Source organism: Hemicordylus capensis, chromosome 2 (genome assembly GCF_027244095.1).
Source record: "Hemicordylus capensis ecotype Gifberg chromosome 2, rHemCap1.1.pri, whole genome shotgun sequence".
Classification (NCBI taxonomy): Eukaryota; Metazoa; Chordata; class Lepidosauria; order Squamata; family Cordylidae; genus Hemicordylus; species Hemicordylus capensis.
Genome location: NC_069658.1, coordinates 25,702,449 through 25,723,002, shown reverse-complemented (window position 1 = coordinate 25,723,002; position 20,554 = coordinate 25,702,449). Strand labels below are relative to the sequence as shown.

At 46.1% G+C, this 20,554-nt stretch overlaps 1 long non-coding RNA gene across 1 annotated transcript; it reads right to left on the bottom strand.

Annotated features, from left to right (window-relative positions):
- Positions 1 to 2,612: 2,612 nt before the first annotated feature.
- On the bottom strand, positions 2,613 to 12,442 carry LOC128342497 (uncharacterized). The gene is made up of 3 exons (XR_008315024.1): positions 12,242 to 12,442; positions 8,866 to 9,328; positions 2,613 to 6,131 (listed from the first exon to the last, which is right to left on the bottom strand). It is a non-coding gene; the product is annotated as an uncharacterized LOC128342497 (long non-coding RNA).
- Between the last annotated feature and the right edge of the window lie 8,112 nt (positions 12,443 to 20,554).

The window sequence follows — 20,554 nt, the reverse complement described above, 5'->3', positions numbered from 1 at the left end:
CTGAAGACCTCTTCAGATGTTATAAGCATGAGTGCTACTCACACTTGCAAAAGTAGGAAGTCCCACTCCACCACTGTCACTGACCTCATTCCACTGGGCACACATGCTTACAACATCATTTGTCCAAAGGGGGCATACCATGAGCATCATAAGGGGGATGCACTGTAAGTATGTCTGAAGGGCGATGCATGCTGCTGATTCCGTGGATCGATCCAGATTGCTGTTCACAGAATCACCAGTGAACATACTGATGACACATCCTCCTTCAGACAAACGGTGCCATAAGCTTCTGCACCCCTTGAGAGGAAGTGAGTTACAGCAGCGGAGCAGGACTACCTCCCCTCTTTGGCAGCTGTAAGCTTTAGTTTAGTTTATTGTTACAGTCGTAAACCAGCACAAAATAAAACAACAACCAGTAACAAGAACCATTATACAGTAGAGACATAGAAGAATGCTATAGTGTCTTATGGTCTAATAGTTCCACAGTTTGTGCTGGTCTATGACCGTAGTGGAGGTTGATTTGATTGATTCCATAAGCTAAACTTGTGGTTTAATCATCAAGTTTCTGATATTAGATATTATTTATTTGTTTTTTGTTTGTTTGTTAGTTTGTTTATACCCTGCCCCTCCAGTACACTGCTGCTCAGGGTGGCTCACAACATTAATAGATAGATACAATGTAATGTATCCTGAAGATGAAAAGGAGAAGTAGATTTGGGTGTCATCAGCATACTGATAACACCCAGCACCAAACCTCCTGATGACCTCACCCAGCGGTTTCATGTAGATATTAAAAAGCATTGGTGACAGAATGGAGCCCTGAGGGACTCCTAATAATAATAATAATAATAATAATAATAATAATAATAATAATAATAATAATAATAATTCGATTTCTATACCGCCCTTCCAAAAATGGCTCAGGGTGGTTTACAAAGAGAAATAACAAATAAGATGGCTCCCTGTCCTCAAAGGGCTCACATTCTAAAAAGAAACATAAGACACACACCAGCAACAGTCACTGGAGGTACTGTGCTGGGGGTGGATAGGGCCAGTTACTCTCCCCCTGCTAAATAAAGAGAATTACCACGGTAAAAGGTGCCTCTTTGCCCAGTTAGCAGGGGAAATAGCTATAATAGCTCCTGTTTTGAGGAGCAACTGTCACCAAGCTCCACCATCTGGAATCTACCTGAGAGATAGGAACGGAACCACTGCAAAGCAGTGCCCCCTATCCCCAACTCCCCCAGGCGATCCAGAAGGATACCATGCTCGGTGGTATCGAATGCCGCTGAGAGATCCAGAAGAACCAGCAGAATCACACTCCCTCTGTCGATTCCCCAGTAAAGGTCATCCGTCAGGCCGACCAAGGCTGTCTCAACCCCATAGCCAGCTTTAAAGCCAGTTTGAAATGGGTCTAGATAATCAGTTTCCTCCAAGACTGCCTGGAGCTGGTCGGCCACCACCCTCTCAATCACCTTGCCCAACCAAGGGAGATTCGAGATTGGCCTGTAGCTGTCCATCACTAAGAGGTCCAGGGAAGGCTTCTTTAAGAGTGGTCTAACCATTGCCTCCTTCAGGCAGGCGGGCACCCTACCCTCCCTCAGAGATGCATTTACGATATTAACTAGGCCACCTCCAACAATCTCCCTGCTAGGTAGAAGCAGCCAAGTTGGGCAAGGATCCAGAGAACAGGTGGTAGGCCGCACCGCCCCAAGCAGCTTGTCCACATCCTCAGGAACTGTTGCTTTCTTCTCGGGGCGCAAAGCACTTAGTGCCCATCCTGTCATCCTGTGCCCTTTCTTTATCATTTGTCAGGTGTGGGGAGCAAGGGACAGAGTGGGAAGAGGGAATTTGCAGCTTGATAGGCTGACAAGTCTGGGATGGGGCGTAGCGGCATCCCAGTAGCCCAGCAACTCAATAGCTGCATAGCTGACAGGAGGGGCATGGCTGATTTTCTGAGAGGCTTCCAGCGAGAAGTGCTGAAAGCATGGAGCAGCCACATCCTCAGTTAGGTCTGCACTGCCTCCTCTGTGACTGGGGTGTGGAAATTGGGGTGAAACTGTGGTTATGGCTGTGTAAGGAGTCAGATGTAATGCCTCTGCGGCAAAACCTCAGTTGTTGGCTTAGAGATGACCAAAGGTTCCAATTGGAGTTTGGCAAGGCAAACCAGAGTTAGCTGTTGGGCTGTAACCATGGTTTCGTGTGTTTGGGTGTAACAGAGTTACAACCTCAGCCAGATTTAACTGTGGTTAGTCATTACATCTGAATGTGGCCACAGTAACTTAAATATATTGGCTGATATTGAAGGCCATAGCAAGGTTGGAGTGGGTACTCGGACAAAAAGTGAAGAGGGCCTCTAGGGCTGAATCCTGACTCCCTCCCCCACCTTCTTCACTGAAAGCCTTTGTGGCTGGGAATGATGGGAGTTGTATAATCCAACAATATCGGAGACCCAAGGTTGGGAACCCCTGAACTATACTAATCAGATAGTAAAAGTTGTGGAGTGTATGTGAGTTGCAGCCTTTTTAATAAAAGTACGAGATGGATGATATTACATTCAACTTTTTAAAAGTTTTTAATTTCAAAGAGTAAGCAACACCCAGCTACAGAAAACAGGTTATTGCATCATAAATGGACATCAGGTCAAGATGAGCCTTCAGCCGTGTGTAATAACAGAGTATGGAAGCCCAGATATTTATTTTCCTGGGGTGGTAATAGGGTGTTACAAGCACACAAGAATGCTCTCCTTTTTGCTGGAGGTTATGTGTCTGTCAACACATTCAGGCTCCATGTTCTTTCCCTGGGGAATGCAAATGATTCGGGTTATAATGGTCACAAGCCGGGGGCAAAGAAGATGTGAATAAATGCATGTTTTTTTGTTCCTCCAGTTACTGCTCCTCCAGTTACCGAGTGTACAAGGAGTCCACATTCTTGATGGTCACTCGTGCAGCAGCCTTGAGCTTTGTAAACAGGAGTCAGCTCCTGCTGTGGATAACGTCACGTAGCAGGGCACACTTTCCTGAGCTCTGGGTCACGCCTGTGGCTCTCAGAAGGCTTAAGGAGGCCTGTTGAATCCAGTGGGGACAGGACAGCACATGCCGGAGTAGGAAGGCTGAGTTAGTGGTCGGTGGGAGGAAGAGGCGCTTCAGTCTGTTTCCCAAGTGCCCAGGACAAATTGCCAACATGCAGCGTGAAACAAGACCTTGTGCTTGTTACAAATTTCACGTAGTGTTGACACATGTGATAAGCACATGCTTCCAATCTGAACCTGTAGGGCTCTTATTGTGATGGGAAACAAGATGTTTCTTTCAAAGTGCTGAAACTGAATAGTAGTTATTTCTTGAAAACGTGTTTCCCTCTTGACTGGTGCAGAAGAATTGGATGGGAACCAGCAGTTGGCAGCAACTGATTCGTCAAGACACTTTTCCTTTTCAGAACAAAGCAAGGACCCTGACTGCAAGAGAGAGCCCTCTGCTCCACCCATAGGCTGACATCCTAACAAAGGCTGTATTTGCACAAGGACATGGTGCTAGCACAAGTCTGCTGCACTGGCTGGTTGCACTAGTGTGGAGCTTGCATCCCAGGCTAGTGTTGCATTGACACAAATACGTTTGCCCTTGAACAACAAGATGCACAACCCGTGGCATGCCTCATATGTTTTATGGGTAATGTTTGCACAACAGCACAATTCTCTGTACCCACATGATGTAGCACAACTTGTTGATTGCACAAGCACAATATTAGTCAGGCTATTAGCCACAGAATTGTACATGTGGGAGCTCTTTTGGATTTAAATTAAACACATGGAAGTGGGCTGTGTGCAACCTCATGCTTCCCCACCCCTGTTCAAATGTCACCTGAAAAGAGTTAGAATACACAAGCCATGGGGCCCTCTACCCAAGGGCTGCTAGGCTTGCCATCTTTTCCCCTGGCCTTGTTCCTGTGGCTTTAACAGCACCCTAACAAGGGCATAGCAAGGTTGGAGTGGGCCCTGGGACACAAAAGGGAAGCAGGGCCCCTGCCCTCCCCTGGCTTCTTTTCAGAAAGGTGCAAGGGGGAGAGCAAACCGCAAGTGGTCACCCATCTTGCGGGGCCCTCTCCCTTAGGGGCCCAGGGACATTTGTCCCTTCGTCTTCAATTTTGGCTATGCCCCTGCACCCTAATACACAGATGTTCAACTACTACAACTACTATAATATTTATATACTGCTTTTCAACAAAAGTTTCCAAAATGGTTTACACAGAGAAATGAATGAATTAATGAGATCGCTCCCTGTCCCCAAAGGGCTCACAATCTAAGAAGAAACATAAGACAGACACCAGCAGCAGTCACTGGGGATGTTGTGTTGGGGATGGATAGGGCCAGTTGCTCTCCCCATGCCAATTAGAGAGAATCACCACTTTTAAAAGGTGCCTCTTTGCCCAGTTAGCAGGGCAACTCTCTGGGTGCCTCTTTGCCCATTTCAGCAGGAGAAGCTTTCTCTAGCATGGAAATCTGGTAGGGAAAACACCGTCTGTTAAATGTCTATGTGGTGGTTAAAGCAACAGTAGCAGAGCCAGTAAAAAAGAAAGAGGGGGAAAAGGTGGAGATTTTAAGTTTTGCACCCACTTTGCAGTGAGTGAGGGGGCTGTGAGGGGGCAGCAGCACAGCCACTTTGCAGCGAGGGGGCATATACTTTGCATGCAGGTTCCCAAGTTCAGTCTCTGTTGGCCCTAGATGTGAGGCTCTCAAGCAGCGAGGCTGAGGAAAACTCCTATTTGAGACCTCGGAGGGCCACTGCCTGTTGGAGGAGGCAGGACTGGGCTCTTCACTGAGTTAAGGCAGTTTCATATTTCATTTATGTACTTTTATTTGGTTAATAGATTTGCATCTGCCTTTCAAATAAACAGCATCTCTGGTTTGGCCCCCAGCCCTTTCAAGATGCAAGAGGCATGTCGGCTATTGAATATCAAGGTGCTCTTTGCAGACGATGGAAAGAATAGCCCTGCAATAAATGCACTACCTCAATTGTGGTCACTTGGGGATGTAAAGGACCAAGGCAAGACAAAGGTTGCCCAAGGACTTCCAGTTCAAAATCTGGGAGGGGGCAAAAGCTGCACTCCAACTACCCCCCAGGCAGTGTTCCCTGTAACAAGGATCCCCAGATGTTGATTACAACTCCCATAGTCCCCAACCGAAGGCCTCTGCAGCCAGGGAAGATAGGCATTATAGTCAACCACACCTGGGAATTCCTGTTACAAAGAACACTGTCCTCAGGCTCACTTTTTGGGGCTGTCACAACCAATTTTGCACAGTGGCATGCCTCCCTCTGGTGACAGCTGTATTACTTTCCTCAGAAGTCCCTGGGAACTATATTGCGTGACAACACAGCATTGTTTCTGGGGGACTTTGGGGGAAAATGCTGGCTGCCAGTGGTGAAGAGGAGTATTGTTCCCCCCAGAAAGGCCCTCCTTCACCACCACTGCCCCCCTGTCCAATTTCCAAAATGCTCACATTTCAGACTTGCAAATGGGGCAAAAAATGTGTGTGTGGGGGTTTCACCCCAACTCTATAGATAAAACCCATAATAGCACTGCTTGAGCTGCAGTGCTACAGCCCAGGAGCAGCAGCAGGAACAAGGGAAAGGGAGGCGGCATGAATGAAGAGAGATTTATGGTAGAGATATTGCCACTGATCTGTCTGTCCTGAAGGATACAGGCAAATGGCAAACAATTCCAGCAAATTCTGCTGTTCATCTGCTGCTGGCCAATCCTGCCAATAAACTTCTGCAAATAAGTGGCTAAAAGTATTTTCAAGCAAGCACTATTGGATTCCATTGCTTCTAAGGGAATTGATCCCGAAACGCCTCTCCTGAGCTTGCTTGTTACAGAAAGCAAGATCCTCCTACAGATCCAAAGCCTAACAACATTTTATGATATAGGTAAACAAAACACCAAATCTGTGACCGCTAAGGTGGCCATGCATCCTCATTTGACCCGGACAGTCCTCTGTTTTGAGTAGCTGTATGGGGTTTGGTTCTGTATAGGCTCCAGGCATGATGTGAGCTCCTTTTCCTTCTCCCCGAGGCCCTTCATGTGACCAACAATGATACTGCCGCGTTCCACTTGCCGCCCTGCCAATGCATCTCTGTCTGGAAGAGGAAGTAGAAATGCTAGTATGGAGGACATTCTAACAGGGCCGGCCTGTCCACTGGGCAGACCTAGGTGCTTGCCTAAGGCACCAGTTCTTGGCGGGGGGGCATGGGCATGGGCTCTCCTGGAGAGAGAGAGAGGTAGGTTAGATGGCCCTGAGGATTGTAGTGCCTGCACTGCTGAGGGGAGGGAAGTGGCTGCAGTAGAGGAAGGGTGGGCATCAGGTGGGCTCTTCTGTTCCTGAATTATTTTCTCTCTCCTGCTGTATTCCCAAACCAGCATGAAATCGTCATTTACTGGTCATCCGTGCAAGCTGGGCATGCGACCCAGCGAATGAGCAGCCTGCGTGGCTCAAACCTAAGCTGGGTCTCTGCACTTCTCAGCTAGGTGGACACCAAAGTCAAACTTTGCCTAGGCCACCAAAAGTCCTAGGGCTGGCCTTGATCCTAAAGCATTCTCAGTACTGATCTTTCCACTTCCTTTTCCCGAGAAGGGAGAAGTGTCTCTGGGGAAGCAAGCAGGCTACTGCAATAGCAATGGCAGCAGCTGAGCAGAGGGTGCTTCCCTCCCTCTGATGCTGGCTACTGAAGTGGCCGGCTTACTTCCCCCAGTGACATGTCTTAGGAACATAGGAAGCTGCCTTCTACCAAGTCAGACTATTGGTCCATCTTGCTCATTATTGCCTACACAGACTGGCAGCGGCTTCTCCAAGGTTACAGGCAGGAGCCTCTCTCAGCCTTATCTAGAGATGCCAGGGGTTGAACCTGGGGCCTTCTGCATGCGGGCATGTAGATGCTCTTCACAGAGCGGCACCATCCCCTCAGGGGAATATCTTACAGAGCTGGCATATGTAGTCTCCCATTCAAATGCAAACCAGGGTGGGCCTGGCTTAGCAAAGGGGACAATTCATGCTTGCTACCACGACCTCAGCATTGTGGTACAACCTACACCAGAAGAGGAAGGGGGGAAGTGAGTTCTGAGGATGCTCCAAGCCAAGTGTCCCCAGTACTCATCTGAAGCAGAAGCCATGGCAGTGGTGGGAATATGAAATGCATGAGGGTGGGATGGGGGGGTGGGGCAGACAAAGCAACCCTGTAGGGCAGAGGTGCACAACCCAAATACTCCAGTGGGCCAGAACCAACCATGACTTAGTGTGTGGGGGCCAAGGTAAGTGTTCAGCACATGAATGATTACATTAAAATTAATTATTAAATATAAATGAAAACAATTATTAATTACTCATTAAAATATTAATGGAATTAATTAATGGAAGCCATTATTAGTTAACCACAGCATGAGGAGAGGAGTGAAGGATGCAAGCAACCGTTCCTCCTCTCTGCCCTTCAAGCACTTTCAAAGCTTAATTTTGAAAGGGGGCTGACCCCCATCAGGGCCATGGGGCAAAGCAGCACTTGGGACCTCACCTCAGGCACCACAACACTTTGAGCCCACTCCTGGGGCTAGAAAAAAAAGTCCCCGTGGGCCAGATCCAGCCCCCAGGCCTTATGCTGTGCAGGCCTGAAGTGTAGAGCATAGAAAAGAAATGCCCAAACTGGGCATAGGTATCTGTAATGCTGCGCCCCAAGGCTGCACTGGTGTCTGTAATGCTGCTCAGCCCTGATGCCACTCCCATCAAGTGGTTGCACAAGCAGCACTACCATGCAGTTGGTAGTAAATGCAGTTCCCCCCCCTTCACTGCACTAGGGAGAGCTGTGGTAGTGCTGCTTGCACAACTGCACGTTCAGAGCCCCACCGCATGGCGTTACAGAGGCATAACCCTGCTCATCATGTCGCTAATGGAAGTCGTGCGAGACTGGCCCTCTCATGAGACAGCCAGCCCACCAGGCAGCTGCCAGACAGAAGGAATCTGCTTGGGTCTGGAAGGGCTGCTTTGTTGGGGTGACCCTTTGCAACATCTTCCCAGGTTATGGTGGGACTGAACCCCCCCCCAGCATCCTTTGCCCTCCCCCCATCTGCATATCCCTTTCTAGAAAATGTGGATTTCCCCCTCCCCTCCCTCAATGTAAGCAGAATTCCCCCCCCCCACACACACACACCCAAGTCTCAAAACCAACAGGTTGTGTGGTGTTTTCGGGAAGTGGAGCTACTTGGGCGGGCAGCAGTGCCATGGCTGGCAGAGTGCTCCAAAAATCCAAGGTCGCATTTGGCTTGCCCCTTCTAGATCATGGCCAAGCATGGCCAAACCACTGACGCGGTGATGCTTTGCCCACAGTCGGGCCATGGAGCTGGCTAGGATAGGCCTTGGAGGTCAAGCAGCAGGGAGGGGCTGCCCTCTGCAACTGGAGTTTGGCGGGCCACCTTTATCTGAGGTTAGCCGTTATGTATGAATGCAGCCTATGTATTGGAAAATTATATCTTTGGTGTGCTTCTGTCCATTTTCCTTAAATTGTCTGGTTTGATTTTCATGTCTTTTTTTAATGTTACATTTTCTTTCTTTCATGGAAGCAAGAATGTATTTTTCTTTTTCAAGAAAACTAGATTGTCTTGTCAGCATTGGGATAAGCATTGGAATTCAGAGCCTGCCTAATTTGGAAGTCATTTCCCTAGATGTAACATTTGCCTCAACTTTTGCATACAGGAGGCACTCTTTAATTATTTGTTTTGCATGCAGGAGGACCTCTCTCTCTCTCTCTCTCTCCTCTCTCTCTCTCTCAGGGGTTGTGTTTCTGCCAATTAGTGCAAATATGGAAATGGTGAATAAAGAAAACTTACCCCTATGGAAATCCAGGGGTTAGGTGCCTTACTCAAAAGAATGTCCAAAAAAAGCAGGAAGGGAGGAGAAATAAGGGTAAAAAAGCATAGAACCTTGTTCTTCAGGTCTTCAGAAATGCCCCCCTCTTATTTTTCATTTTAAAAATTTTTTAACAAAAAAAAAAGCCACAAAATGGTTCTGTGCTTCAAGATGGCAACCAGAAATTACATCAGAAGTCATTTCTGGCCACTCAGGCAAAAATTGCCCACATTTCATGCCACAGATAAAGAAACTGGGTCTCTAATACCCATCCGCAGATACATTAAACCACAATCCTCAGAACTGCAGATAACGAGGGTTTCCTGTATATCAAAACCGAAATAAGGCTTTAATGTAAGAAATTCAGTGGCACACAGCCAACCTACTGGCCCGCTCCAAATTCAGCCTTGGGAGTATGCAAATAGCTCCTGCTTTTCCTCTTCCCTGTGACATGGGAGAAAACATATAAATCATATCATAAGCTATGTATCAAATAGCTTCAGATCAGAACATCATTTAAAAATATTTCTTCTGCATGGGGCAGGGGGATGACAAGAGCAACATCTAAGCCGGCTCCAATATAAGATATTTTATCCACAAACAACTCATTTAAAATGTCGCAGCAGGTAACTGATGGTTCCAAATTCTGTTTCAAGGGTGGAGGGATATGTACTGTCCCTCTCATAACCCTGAACAACTCTGCTGGGTATGAACTTGCAGATGCAATACGAGCAGAAAATAATCACTTCTTTGCCACACATATCACCTGAGCACAGATCTTCAAAGGCACTCTATGTTGTAATCTGTCTGATTTGAATTGAGTCTTTCTCCACTTGCGCTCAAGTTGTCCACCTTGCCATTTCAGTCACCTTAAGTGGCATAGCAAGGAAATGCTTGACTAACAAGCAGAAGGTTGCCAGTTCAAATCCCTGCTGGTATGTTTCCCAGACTATGGGAAACACCTATATCAGGCAGCAGCGATACAGGAAAATGCTGAAAGGCATCATCTCATACTGCACAGGAGATGGCAATGGTAAACCCCTCCTGTATTCTACCAAAAGAAAACCACAGGGCTCTGTGGGAACCAGGAGTTGAAATCGACATGACGGCACACTTTACTTTAGTTCTTTTGTATACTATGGGGCCAGTTTTGAACTGGATAGAAGGGGACACTTAGGAGTGATCATGTCTACGGTCCTGGTAAGTTTGCCATTCCAATTCTCCACTAGGGCATCAACACAATCACCAGCGGAACCAACACTAAATCCTTCCAAGGCTTCTTAGAATCATATTGGATCCAATAACCTTCTTGGGTGCACCATCCTAATAGGCCCCTCACCCCTGCAGAGGTGGGGCCTGATTGTGAGTCCAACCTTAACCAGATAGTGGTCCGTCCATGACAATGGGGAAATCACAGGAGTTCCCACCACACAACACCACCCTGATCAAAGTGAAAGACCAGTTCAAGTGTGTGACCAGCAAAATGCATTGTTCCCAAATCCGCTTGGGATAGGCCCATAGTTGTCATGGCCGCTAAGAACTCCTGAGCTGCTCCGGACAAATAGGTCGCAAAGTGAACACTGAATTCCCCAGCACCACAAGCCTGAGAGACTCCAACCGCCACCTTTCTAGTCCCCTCACCTGCTCCTCAACAGAGGACCCTGGAGGGAAAAGCTGGGACCAATCTGGGCCACCAGCCTCCCCCAGCCAAGTCTCTGTGATACATACCAGGCCAGCCCTTTCATCCATAATCAGATTGTGGATTATTTATGATTTATTCTGGACCAACCTGGCATTACAGAGGAGCAAGGTGAGGCTTTATGGGAGTTGGCATTGCTCTCCAGGATTAAAGAGCTGGCAGGACAGCTGGAAGGGGAAACAGCTATTACATTTCTGATTTACCTTCCCCTGAAATGGTCTGTTGACTTGCCAACATTACTTCTAATCCCCACCACCACCATAGTAGCTGCCCCATAAACAATAGACTTGTGGAATTCTCTGCCACAAGATGTGGTGACAGCCAACAACCTGGAAGGCTTTAAGAGGAGTATGGATAACTTCATGGAGGAGAGATCTATCAACGACTACTAGTCGCAGGGCTATAGGCCACCTCCAACCTCAAAGGCAGGATGCCTCTGAGTACCAGTTACAGAGGAGTAACAGCAGGAGAGAGGGCACGCCCTCAACTCCTGCCTGTGGCTTCCAGTGGCATCTGGTGGGCCACTGTGTAAAACAGGATGCTGGACTAGATGGGCTTTGAGCCATTTTAAAGAAGATTGGGAACCATTTTTGCTTTACTTAAAGAACTATTCTTCTAATCTGGACTTTTCAGTAGGGTTTGAAATATAGTAATAACAGCAAGTTGGGTTGGGTAAAAGCAAGTAGTAGTGTGGAGTGTGTATGTTTTGAATTATTATAGCAATGGTTTATATGTACAGTTATTGTGAACTGCACAGGTAGGTAAGCGGGAAGTCAATATTTACTTATATGTAGAAATGAATGTACTTTGAATGTAAAGCTATTGTATAAGCCAATAAAAATTCAAAATAAGAAAGAAAGAAAGAAAGAAAGAAAGAAAGAAAGAAGGGCCTTGGGCCTGATCCAGCAGGGCTGTTCTTATGTTCTTATGACCCCTGTCTCTCCATTGCCAGGCAAACCTAGAGACATTGTAGACTAATCTCACCCAAGATTCAGACAGCAGAAGCTATATAAGCAACAGCTTCAGCTTCTAAAACAGCCATAAAATAATATACTCTGCCCCAGCCCTCAATCCAGCACCAATGCTGGCCCCCTTTGGTGGCCGCCTACTGCCGGCTGTGTCTGTGTGCCTCATAAGGAAGCAGGGGCAGATTAAGCTCTTTGCTGCCCATAGGTGGCCAAAGATTTGCTGCCCCAGCGGCAAGGGAGGAATGAGGTGGGGGGAGTTAAATCTATTCTTAAACATTAAAACCACTGTCGTGCAGCAGCACAGTGGCGGAGAGGGTGGCAATGCCCCTCCTAACCCAGGCCTGCTTTTACCTCCTTGACCAAAATTTGCCACTGGGGGAATTTTGCCCCCATAGGCAGTTGCCTCTACTGCCTCTCCTTTAATCCGCCAGTGCTTATAAGCCCCAGAAACCTAGAGCCTCCCCTCTCAGGAGAGACTCAGCCTTGGCTGGTGATGGTAATCAATGCCCACTGGTGCAGCTAATCAGGCAATCAGTAATGGAAAGCCACAGCTCCAATGAAAGTATCTGAGCAAAATCAGAGCAGAGCAAAGCTGATCCTCTGGCCGTGCAGGAGGGCTCGGGGGCAGCAATCAATCCCCCCCATCCGAAACAGAGGAGACTAGCTGGCAAAGTCCAAGCCTCTTCTTACCTTGTTCCCTCCAGTCCTATGAAACTGCAGGATCGTGCATGGCCAAAAGGGAGATGTTCCTTTTCCTGCAAGAGCCCAAGAATGGTTTTTAAAGCGGAGGCCACTTTAACCAGTTAGCTCAGATGGTTTTACAAAACAATTAGAGCAGGCCTCTCAAATGGCAGCCCTCCGCCTACAAATGGCAGCCTACAACTCCCACCATCCCGGACACAGTGGCCCAAAGCCAGGAATGATGGGAGTTGTAGGCCAACATTTAAGAGAATGATGAACCCTGCTGCCTGTTAAGATAATCAAAGGAGGTTCTTCTGAGGGTGCTGCCAGTTTGCCTGAGGTGAGCCTTCTCTTTGGTTGCTCTCTCTATATTTCCACACACTTCCTGTTGAAATTAGAGCTGCTCCATCCCTGATGGCTTTTAGGAAAGAAAGGCACACCTGTTTAGCCAGGCTTTGAGTTAAGTTTTGACTGGTTCATTTTTTAAAATTGAATTGTTGTATATGTTTTAACATATGTTTTAAGTTTGGGGCTCTTTTTGTTTGTTTGTTAACTGTCTTAAGACTTTTGTAATAGGTGATATATAAATGTACTGAATGGATGGATGAATGAATTTGCAGGAGGGCCTAGGGGTGTGCACAGAACTGCCAAACTGCAGGCCAGCACTGGGGTGGGGGGTTGCTTTAAGAGCAGGGGGAGGGTTTACTTACTCTTCCCGCTCTGGAGCCCATAATTTTAGTAGTAATTGGGGTGGCAGGATACCTCCCTGCTGTCCCTTCTCCGCTTTCTCTGTAAAAAGCTCCCAGGAGTCCTCTGCGTGTGCGTGCATGCGCTTCACGTCTATGTGACGTGCGTGCATGTGCAGAGGACTCCTGGGAGTTTTTCATAGCAAAAGTGGGGAAGGGGCGGCAGGGAGGTATCCTGCCACCCCAATTACTATTAAAATTATGGGCGCCAGAGCAGGAAAGCAGCGGGAGGGGTAAGTAAACCCTCCCCCCGCTCTTAAAGCAACCTCCCCACCTGAACCGAACCACCCAGGTCCAGACTGGTCCGGAGGCCTTTAGAATGGCCTCTGGACCTGTCCGGGCACATCCCTAGGAGGGCCACAGTTTCAGACCCCTGAATTAGAGTAATGACTGGAGGAAAAGCCATTACAGATAAAAAGAGGCAGCAGGCTCAAAGGTAGCATACCTCTAATTACTAGGGCTGTGCATTGCATCAATCTGATACTTGGGTCTCCAGCTATACAAACCCTATCAAAGGACTTTTCACGAGAAACTATTCGTATGAAAATTACCTGCTATATCGGCAAACCATTCCATGCAATACCACAGTGTACTGGTATTGTATCGAGTCACCAGCAGGCTGCAGCATTGAAAATCCCTGCCTTTCCTTTCCTTGTCTCACTCCATAAGGAACCAGGAAAGGAAGCAATGTCATAATGTTGCATCCTTTTCCTGATGCATTGCTGGGGCAGGGAATGGCAGTGCCCTGTAATATAGGGAGCTGCCATCCCCGCCACCGCTCCCAGGAATGCACCAGGAAAAGGACACACTATCATGATGTTACTTCCTTTCCTGGAGCTTTCCCAGACAGCAAGCTTTACTGTGGGTTTTCTGCAAGGCTTTACTGCAAGTTCGAAGTTGCCCCAAAAAACAACGCAAAAAATAGATTTTTTTTAACCCCAGATATAAATCGGGCTACACTCTAACGCACAATGAAAAACCCGAATTGTATGTGAAGTGCTCCCTGATAGCTCGCAGGGACCTCGGGGTAAATTTGGCCAATATGTGAACACACACCTCCGATCCAGAGGTGATGCAAACTAAACGCCGGGTGTGAAAAACTTCCTGGGGCATTGTAGGGCTCCCTGATTGAAACAGGTTTCCGCCTATGTGGAAGATCTATGTGTGTACAATAAAGAAACCTGATTTCGTTATCCCTTTGTTGTTACATTCATCTGTCACCTTATCTCAAGGTGGTTTACAGTAGAAATATTAAAACAATAATAAAATCAATAACAATTAAAAACACACAGCCACAAAACCATAAATGCATCTCACAAAGCAGCACCAGTAGGGAAAAACCAGGTAGTGAGGGAGACCGGGGAGCAGTTGCCCATTGGAACAACAGTCCAAAGCCCAGGGGCAATGACAGACAAGGCCCTGCCCTGCATACACAGCGATTAAGTCTTTCTCATTGTCAGCACATGGAACAGAGTCCTCTCTGGCGATCCTGTCAAACCAGCAGGGACTTTTGAGAGCAGGTGGCCCTTCAGGTATTGTCAGGCATTACGAGTTGGGAGAGAGGAAAAAGATCCTGCTGAAGCAAAATCAACAAGAAATGTAAAGAAGGTGGACTGAGGGATGGGAGGCAGGCAGGCAGGGTTTAAGTTCCTCTGCTGCTCAGCAAATTATCCATTTGCTGTGGATAAATTTTTGAACTGTAATGCTTAGGTTACATTGGGAGTGATCAGTTTCCAAGCTGTAATTGAATAAAGTTCAATGACATCAGTAACTTCTAGCTTGGTCATTTAGTTTCTTCCTTCACGCATGTTAGGAGATCCCAACCTTGGATCCCCAGGTATTGTTAGACTACAACTCCCATCATCCCAAGCCAATGGCCTTTGGTCATTGTGGCTGGGGGTGATAGAAAGTGCAGTCCAACAACATCTGGGACCCAAGGTGGGGAATTCCTGGCATATATGTATAGAATGCCCATATTTGCTATATCTCACACTTTCAAAAGCCACTCTAGCTGCCCTAGTGGTACTTTTCTGTTCCAGATTTTTGCCAGTGATATTCTGGTTGCTGGCAGTCCGTGCCAGACTAGTTCCATATGCTCTCTGTTTACTGACTTTTTAGGATCTCTGCGCGGGATCTCTGCTTTTCATCTGTTGAAAAGGAATTGTTTTGCCAACAATTCTCCACAAATTGCATTTATATATTTAGGTTGTAAGCTTGTAGTCAGGGCCTGTATGGTTTTTGAGGATTGTAGAGGGCGTAGCAATGTTGAATATAAATACATATAACTATTTATAAGCAATATATATTATGCCAGAATTATTTTCCAAAACTGTAACCTTAGACCAGGGCTAGGTGACGCGCTGCTCTCCAGATGTTGCTGAACTACAACTCCCATCATCTCCAGCCACAATTTATTACAGCTGGGGATGATGGGAGTTGTAGTTCAGCAACATCTGGAGAGCCACAAGTTGCCTTTCTCTGCCTTAGATAGACCAGGGAGCAGTGAGTAGAACACTAGAGGTTTCTTGAAAGTTTTGTGGCAGCCAATCACCTGGTGTTTTCCAGATTAACCCCTACAACAGTGTCATGATGTATCTGCAAAGTGTGCTTCCGTACTTCCTGTGTTGTGACACCACAGTCCCTATGCTTTCAGAGGGGTGCTGTTCACATTTTGGATGCCTTGTTTCGGATTTTATCACTGCAATTGAGTGCTATAATGTTGTATGTCCCTTGCAAAAAAGTAGCTGTGTTTTCCGTTGTAGATTCTGGGGATCATTTTCAATTCGGTCCTGCCAAACTGAGGCATTTTACCACAGTAGTAGTGGGTAATCTGAAAAGTGTCCTGTCTTAAGAAGCAAGATACTTTCCCATGTTAGGCCAGCAATGCATACCTTTCAGCTGGATGACCATCAGAATCTGGTTTCTTCGGGAAACAGGACCTGTTCTCCTTTATTCTTTGGGATCATGCCCCCTTCGGGGAATAGCAGTGCTAGTTATCTAGTTTCCCTACACTTTTTAAAGTTTAGGTTCGCATTTACTAGGGCCCGTATGAATGTTCTGCCCTCAGCCCCTCTGGAAAAGATTTAAGGGATTGCCCGACTCTGGCTTATGCCCTTGTGGTGCAGGCCTCCCTGAAACGGTTTCGCATGTGTTGTTATATTGCTCTCTTTACTGTGATACCAGGAAAGCACTTATATTCCCTTTGTTAGAGCAATTTCCAGGAAGAGCTGACTCCTTCTATTTGAACTTCTGTCTTGAGGACCAAAATAATGAGGCCACTAAAGTGGTGGTGAAATTCTTTTATGTTGCTATCAGATTAAGATCTTGTTTATGGTCTACTATAATTCATAGGAGCTTACTGTTTTATTCTTTTATTATGTTTACTATGTATAATATTTTGTTTTAATGCGTTTTTATGTCTTTTGTACGGTCTATGGCTGTAATAAAATTAATTGATTGATTGAATTGAATGACCAGCTACAGTAAAAAATTAACACCTCTAGCTATGTGCACACCGCTCCCCTCCCCAACAGAGGTCCAATGCTGTCTTGCCCCACACCCCTGGTGGGGGCAATCCCCTTTTCAAAACTGACCCTTACAAGCTATGAAAGTGGCCCGGGGAGGAAGGGAGGCTACCAGCAGCCTCCTCTTCTCTTCCATGCTTCTTGCAGGTTTTGCAAGGAGTGTGAAGAGAGATGTTCCTTGCAAAGTTTAAGGGTCAGATTGGCCCCATAGAGTTGCTCTGCTTTTGACATTAGAGTCTGGCTCTCCAATAATCTGCCATCTGAGACTACTGCCTCATGAAAGGACTACCCCGAGAATGCCATAAAGCAGGTTCTACAGACTAAACCGGAATAGGATTGCAGCCCCTTACTTTTCTGCAGAACTTTCTGATATCCCAGCCCTGCCTAGGATTGCAATACTGTGCCTTTCCCCAGTGGTTTTGAGTATATTTACTAATTCATCAGATATGCAACACATTTGAGCTAATCAGATCACATCTCCAACAAGAATGAGAACTATAGATTTTACATCATCTGGCAGATGTAGAATACTGTCAATGTAAACTATTTTAAGAAATTCTTTCACATTTAAAGTAGACATGGGTTGTGTTTTGGCCTGGTTTAATTAGATTTGCAATATTTCCTGATTTAGTTTATACACTTAACTGGGGTCTGCAAGTATCAGAACTAACTGGGAAGGCTGTTTACATGATGACTGAGATGTTCAGAACAAGAGCTGAACTGCTGCGGATGTGGGAACAGCATGTTCCACAGCATAAAAGATGACCTCATATGGTTTTGAATCTCTGCATGACCTCAGAATCCCTGCACCGCCTCTGTGCATTTCAGAATCCTATAATGAAAACAGAAAGAGGGGGAAATTAGCCAGTCCAGTTAAAGGTCCATACTCGATTTCTAATTTTTAAACAAGAAATATCTAAAACTGCATTCTATTTTAGGCACTTAATTTAAGGTATGTCTTATCCCTTTCTGCTTGGTAGTTAAAATGCACTTTTGAAACAGATTATCTGCATATATGTTGAGACCATGAAATGGCAGCTGGCTGATACCTAAAGGATTTAATGGAAATCTGAATACATGGGTTGCTCTTTTTGTTGCTGAAATCCATCCTGGGGACCAATGACTGCTGAAAATTCTTTGGCTCATAAGGTTGTTTGCTATCATATGGCACTCAAATATTTGCTGAGAAACTGCAGCTCTCTTTGTCCTGACCTGTCACTGCATGGTTCTATTGTGCAAAACAGATAATATGAATGCCCTTCATTCTTCTACAAAAGCTAATATTACATCTCCTTATTTTACACTGGATTACTTTCCTGAATGAGCTGCTTGCCTCAAGGGGCTATATTTGTCCTGGAGCAAGATCATCAAAGGGCTTCTTATCTTGGGATAAGATAAGCTACCAAAGAATCTACACTCTACATATGCTACCAGAGAAACAACACTCAGAACACCTCAGAAACAACAAACCCAGTACCCCATGGGTTAGCAACCCATGGGGGAGGTTGGCACTGCACCACCACTCTCTCTGGGCCACCCCAGTGCCTCCCAAGTGCAGTTATGGGGCTGCTGAAACCTCCATTATTCCCTATGGGGAAAAAATCTTAAAGACACGTAAACTTCATTAATTGTTTAAAAATCAATTAAAAACTAAACACACAACTTTTTAAATTCAGTTGCAACCCAAACCCTCCCTCCAAACAGGAAAAAAAACCCAAGAATACACAATTCCAGAGGGGTGTGTGTGAAAATGGGGTACACTCACTCAGTCTAGGGGGCTTCACCCAGTTGTCCACTTCTCTTTCTTCTTCAATCTTCTTCTTGACTTCTCCTTCTCCTTCTTCAGTCTTCAGATTTGTGGGGGCTGGGGCAACAGCCTGGAAAATCTGGGAGGAAAGGGGGTGGCTGGCTAGGTAGCCAGTGGCCACAGGGGCTGGTGGCTGGCACACAGTAGGCACAAGCAGGCAGTGATTCTCTCAAGGGGGTGAAAAAAGAATTCTTCTCAGAATTCAAAAAAATAAAAAAATAAAAAAGCAATGCAGCAGAGATAATTTTTTTAATTCATTCCCAGGCTCCTAGCCACACTAGCCACTAGCCAGCAGGGGCGGGCAGGCTGGGTGGGCAGGCTGGGCTCAGGCTGGCAAGGCAATGGGCATAGGCAGCACAGGGGCAATGGCATGGTGGCAAGCAAAGCAAAGTTATCTCCCCCCCACTCTCCTCCTGAGGCAGAACAAGGCAGAATGGTGGCTGGCCGGCTGGGAACAAAGGTATGAATGAATCCCTCCTTGAACCCCGTTCCTTGCCTCTTCTTCGACCCTTCCCCTGGCCAATGTGGGTTCGGTCAGAAGTGGCAAGAGCCAATTGGGAGCAAGGAGGGAATGGAGGGAATTATCAGGAGATCAGCCCATGCTTAGTTCATTGATCTGAAGGCAGGAAATAGGCAGGACATTCAAATAGACGTCAAAGACAAAATGGAGACTGACTCTGAGATTGCTACAAAATGGAGGTCTGAATCAACAAATCTTTTGGAGCCGAAACGGGCGATTCGTTTCGGCTCCAAAACTTTTGGATTTGGCCATCAGGTGATTTGTTTGGTCTACAAATCGCCTGAAACAGCCCATTTTGGGTACAAATCATTTTGTACCCGAAACATTTCACACATCCCTAGAAATTTTTACCTGCAACCTTGGAGAAGCCACTGCCAGTCTGTGTGGACAATACTGAGCTAGATGGACCAATGGCCTGATTCGGTAGAAGGCAGCTTCCTATGTTCCTGTGTTCACAATCAGCACCCACGTGGCCATATATATTTACTGTACACCATTCTTTGGGTCGTTGTTCTGCATATGTCATGTTATAAAGAGTTATGGAAGGTCTTTTAGCTGGACTAAGTTATGTCAGGTATACCTGGAACAACTGAAACAGATACCCTGTAATAAAATAGATGAATGTGTTTTCCAGGTCCCAAGTAGAGTATCTTGGGCAAAGCCACTTGCTGAAAGGTGATCAAGTCACAGAACCACATTCTGTGGTTCAAAATGGGTGCTGAAAGCCTGCTTAGGTATTCTATACTGTTATGGCAGATTCTTGCTAAACCTTTCAACAGTCCTGGGACCAGGGCACTGATTACTGAATAAAAGAAGTAAAGTGGGTGTGTGGCCTGCTCAAAGAAGAGTAAGTCTATGAATCTCTCTGGAAACTTGAAACATCACTGGTTCATTGTGATGCCTCAAACCTCTATCATATGAGATTCCTCACTTTATAGTGTTGGATTCTTATAAAAAATCCATCTGTTTCATTGTTAGCACCTGCTGAAGAATGATATTCCTACCTGTATAAAAAAGACTGACCATAATATTTTGAGCAAGCTGATCCCCCACACAATACATTTGTTGTTGGCCATTCACCATTATAACAGACCTGAAACCCTTGTTGGAGTTGTTTGGTGAACATGCTGTCATAAACCTCCACTTCAGGAATGGGCACTGATTGGGTTGTTTAACAAAGAATATCAGTATTCTTTGTTATTTATTTATTTGTAAATTATTTATTTGATTTCTATACTGCCCTTCCAAAAATGGCTCAGGGCGGTTTACACAGAGAAATGATAAATAAATAAGATGGATCCCTGTCCCCAAAGGGCTCACAATCTAAAAAGAAACATGAGATAGACACCCGCAACAGTCACTGGAGGTACAGTGCTGGGGGTGGATAGGGCCAGTTACTCTCCCCCAACTAAATAAAAGAGAATCATCACATTAAAAGGTGCCTATTTGCCAAGTTAGCAGGGGCAGGCTGTCCAGGGCAGGCTATTGCAAATGCTGATTGACTGAGTCAGTCATTGCCTGATCAGCTGGGTGATCTACCACAAAAGCAGGAGTCCTTTTACTCCAGAAGTTGGCCTGTCCATATTTCAGCACAACCAACTAGTACCTGGTCCATGGCCTATTCAGGACCCAATTTTATCATCAGTATGTTCATTAGTATTGTTGAACAGCTGGCCCATGACTCCAGTGAAGTGAGCAAGGAAAGTGGATAAGTACAATGGGCTA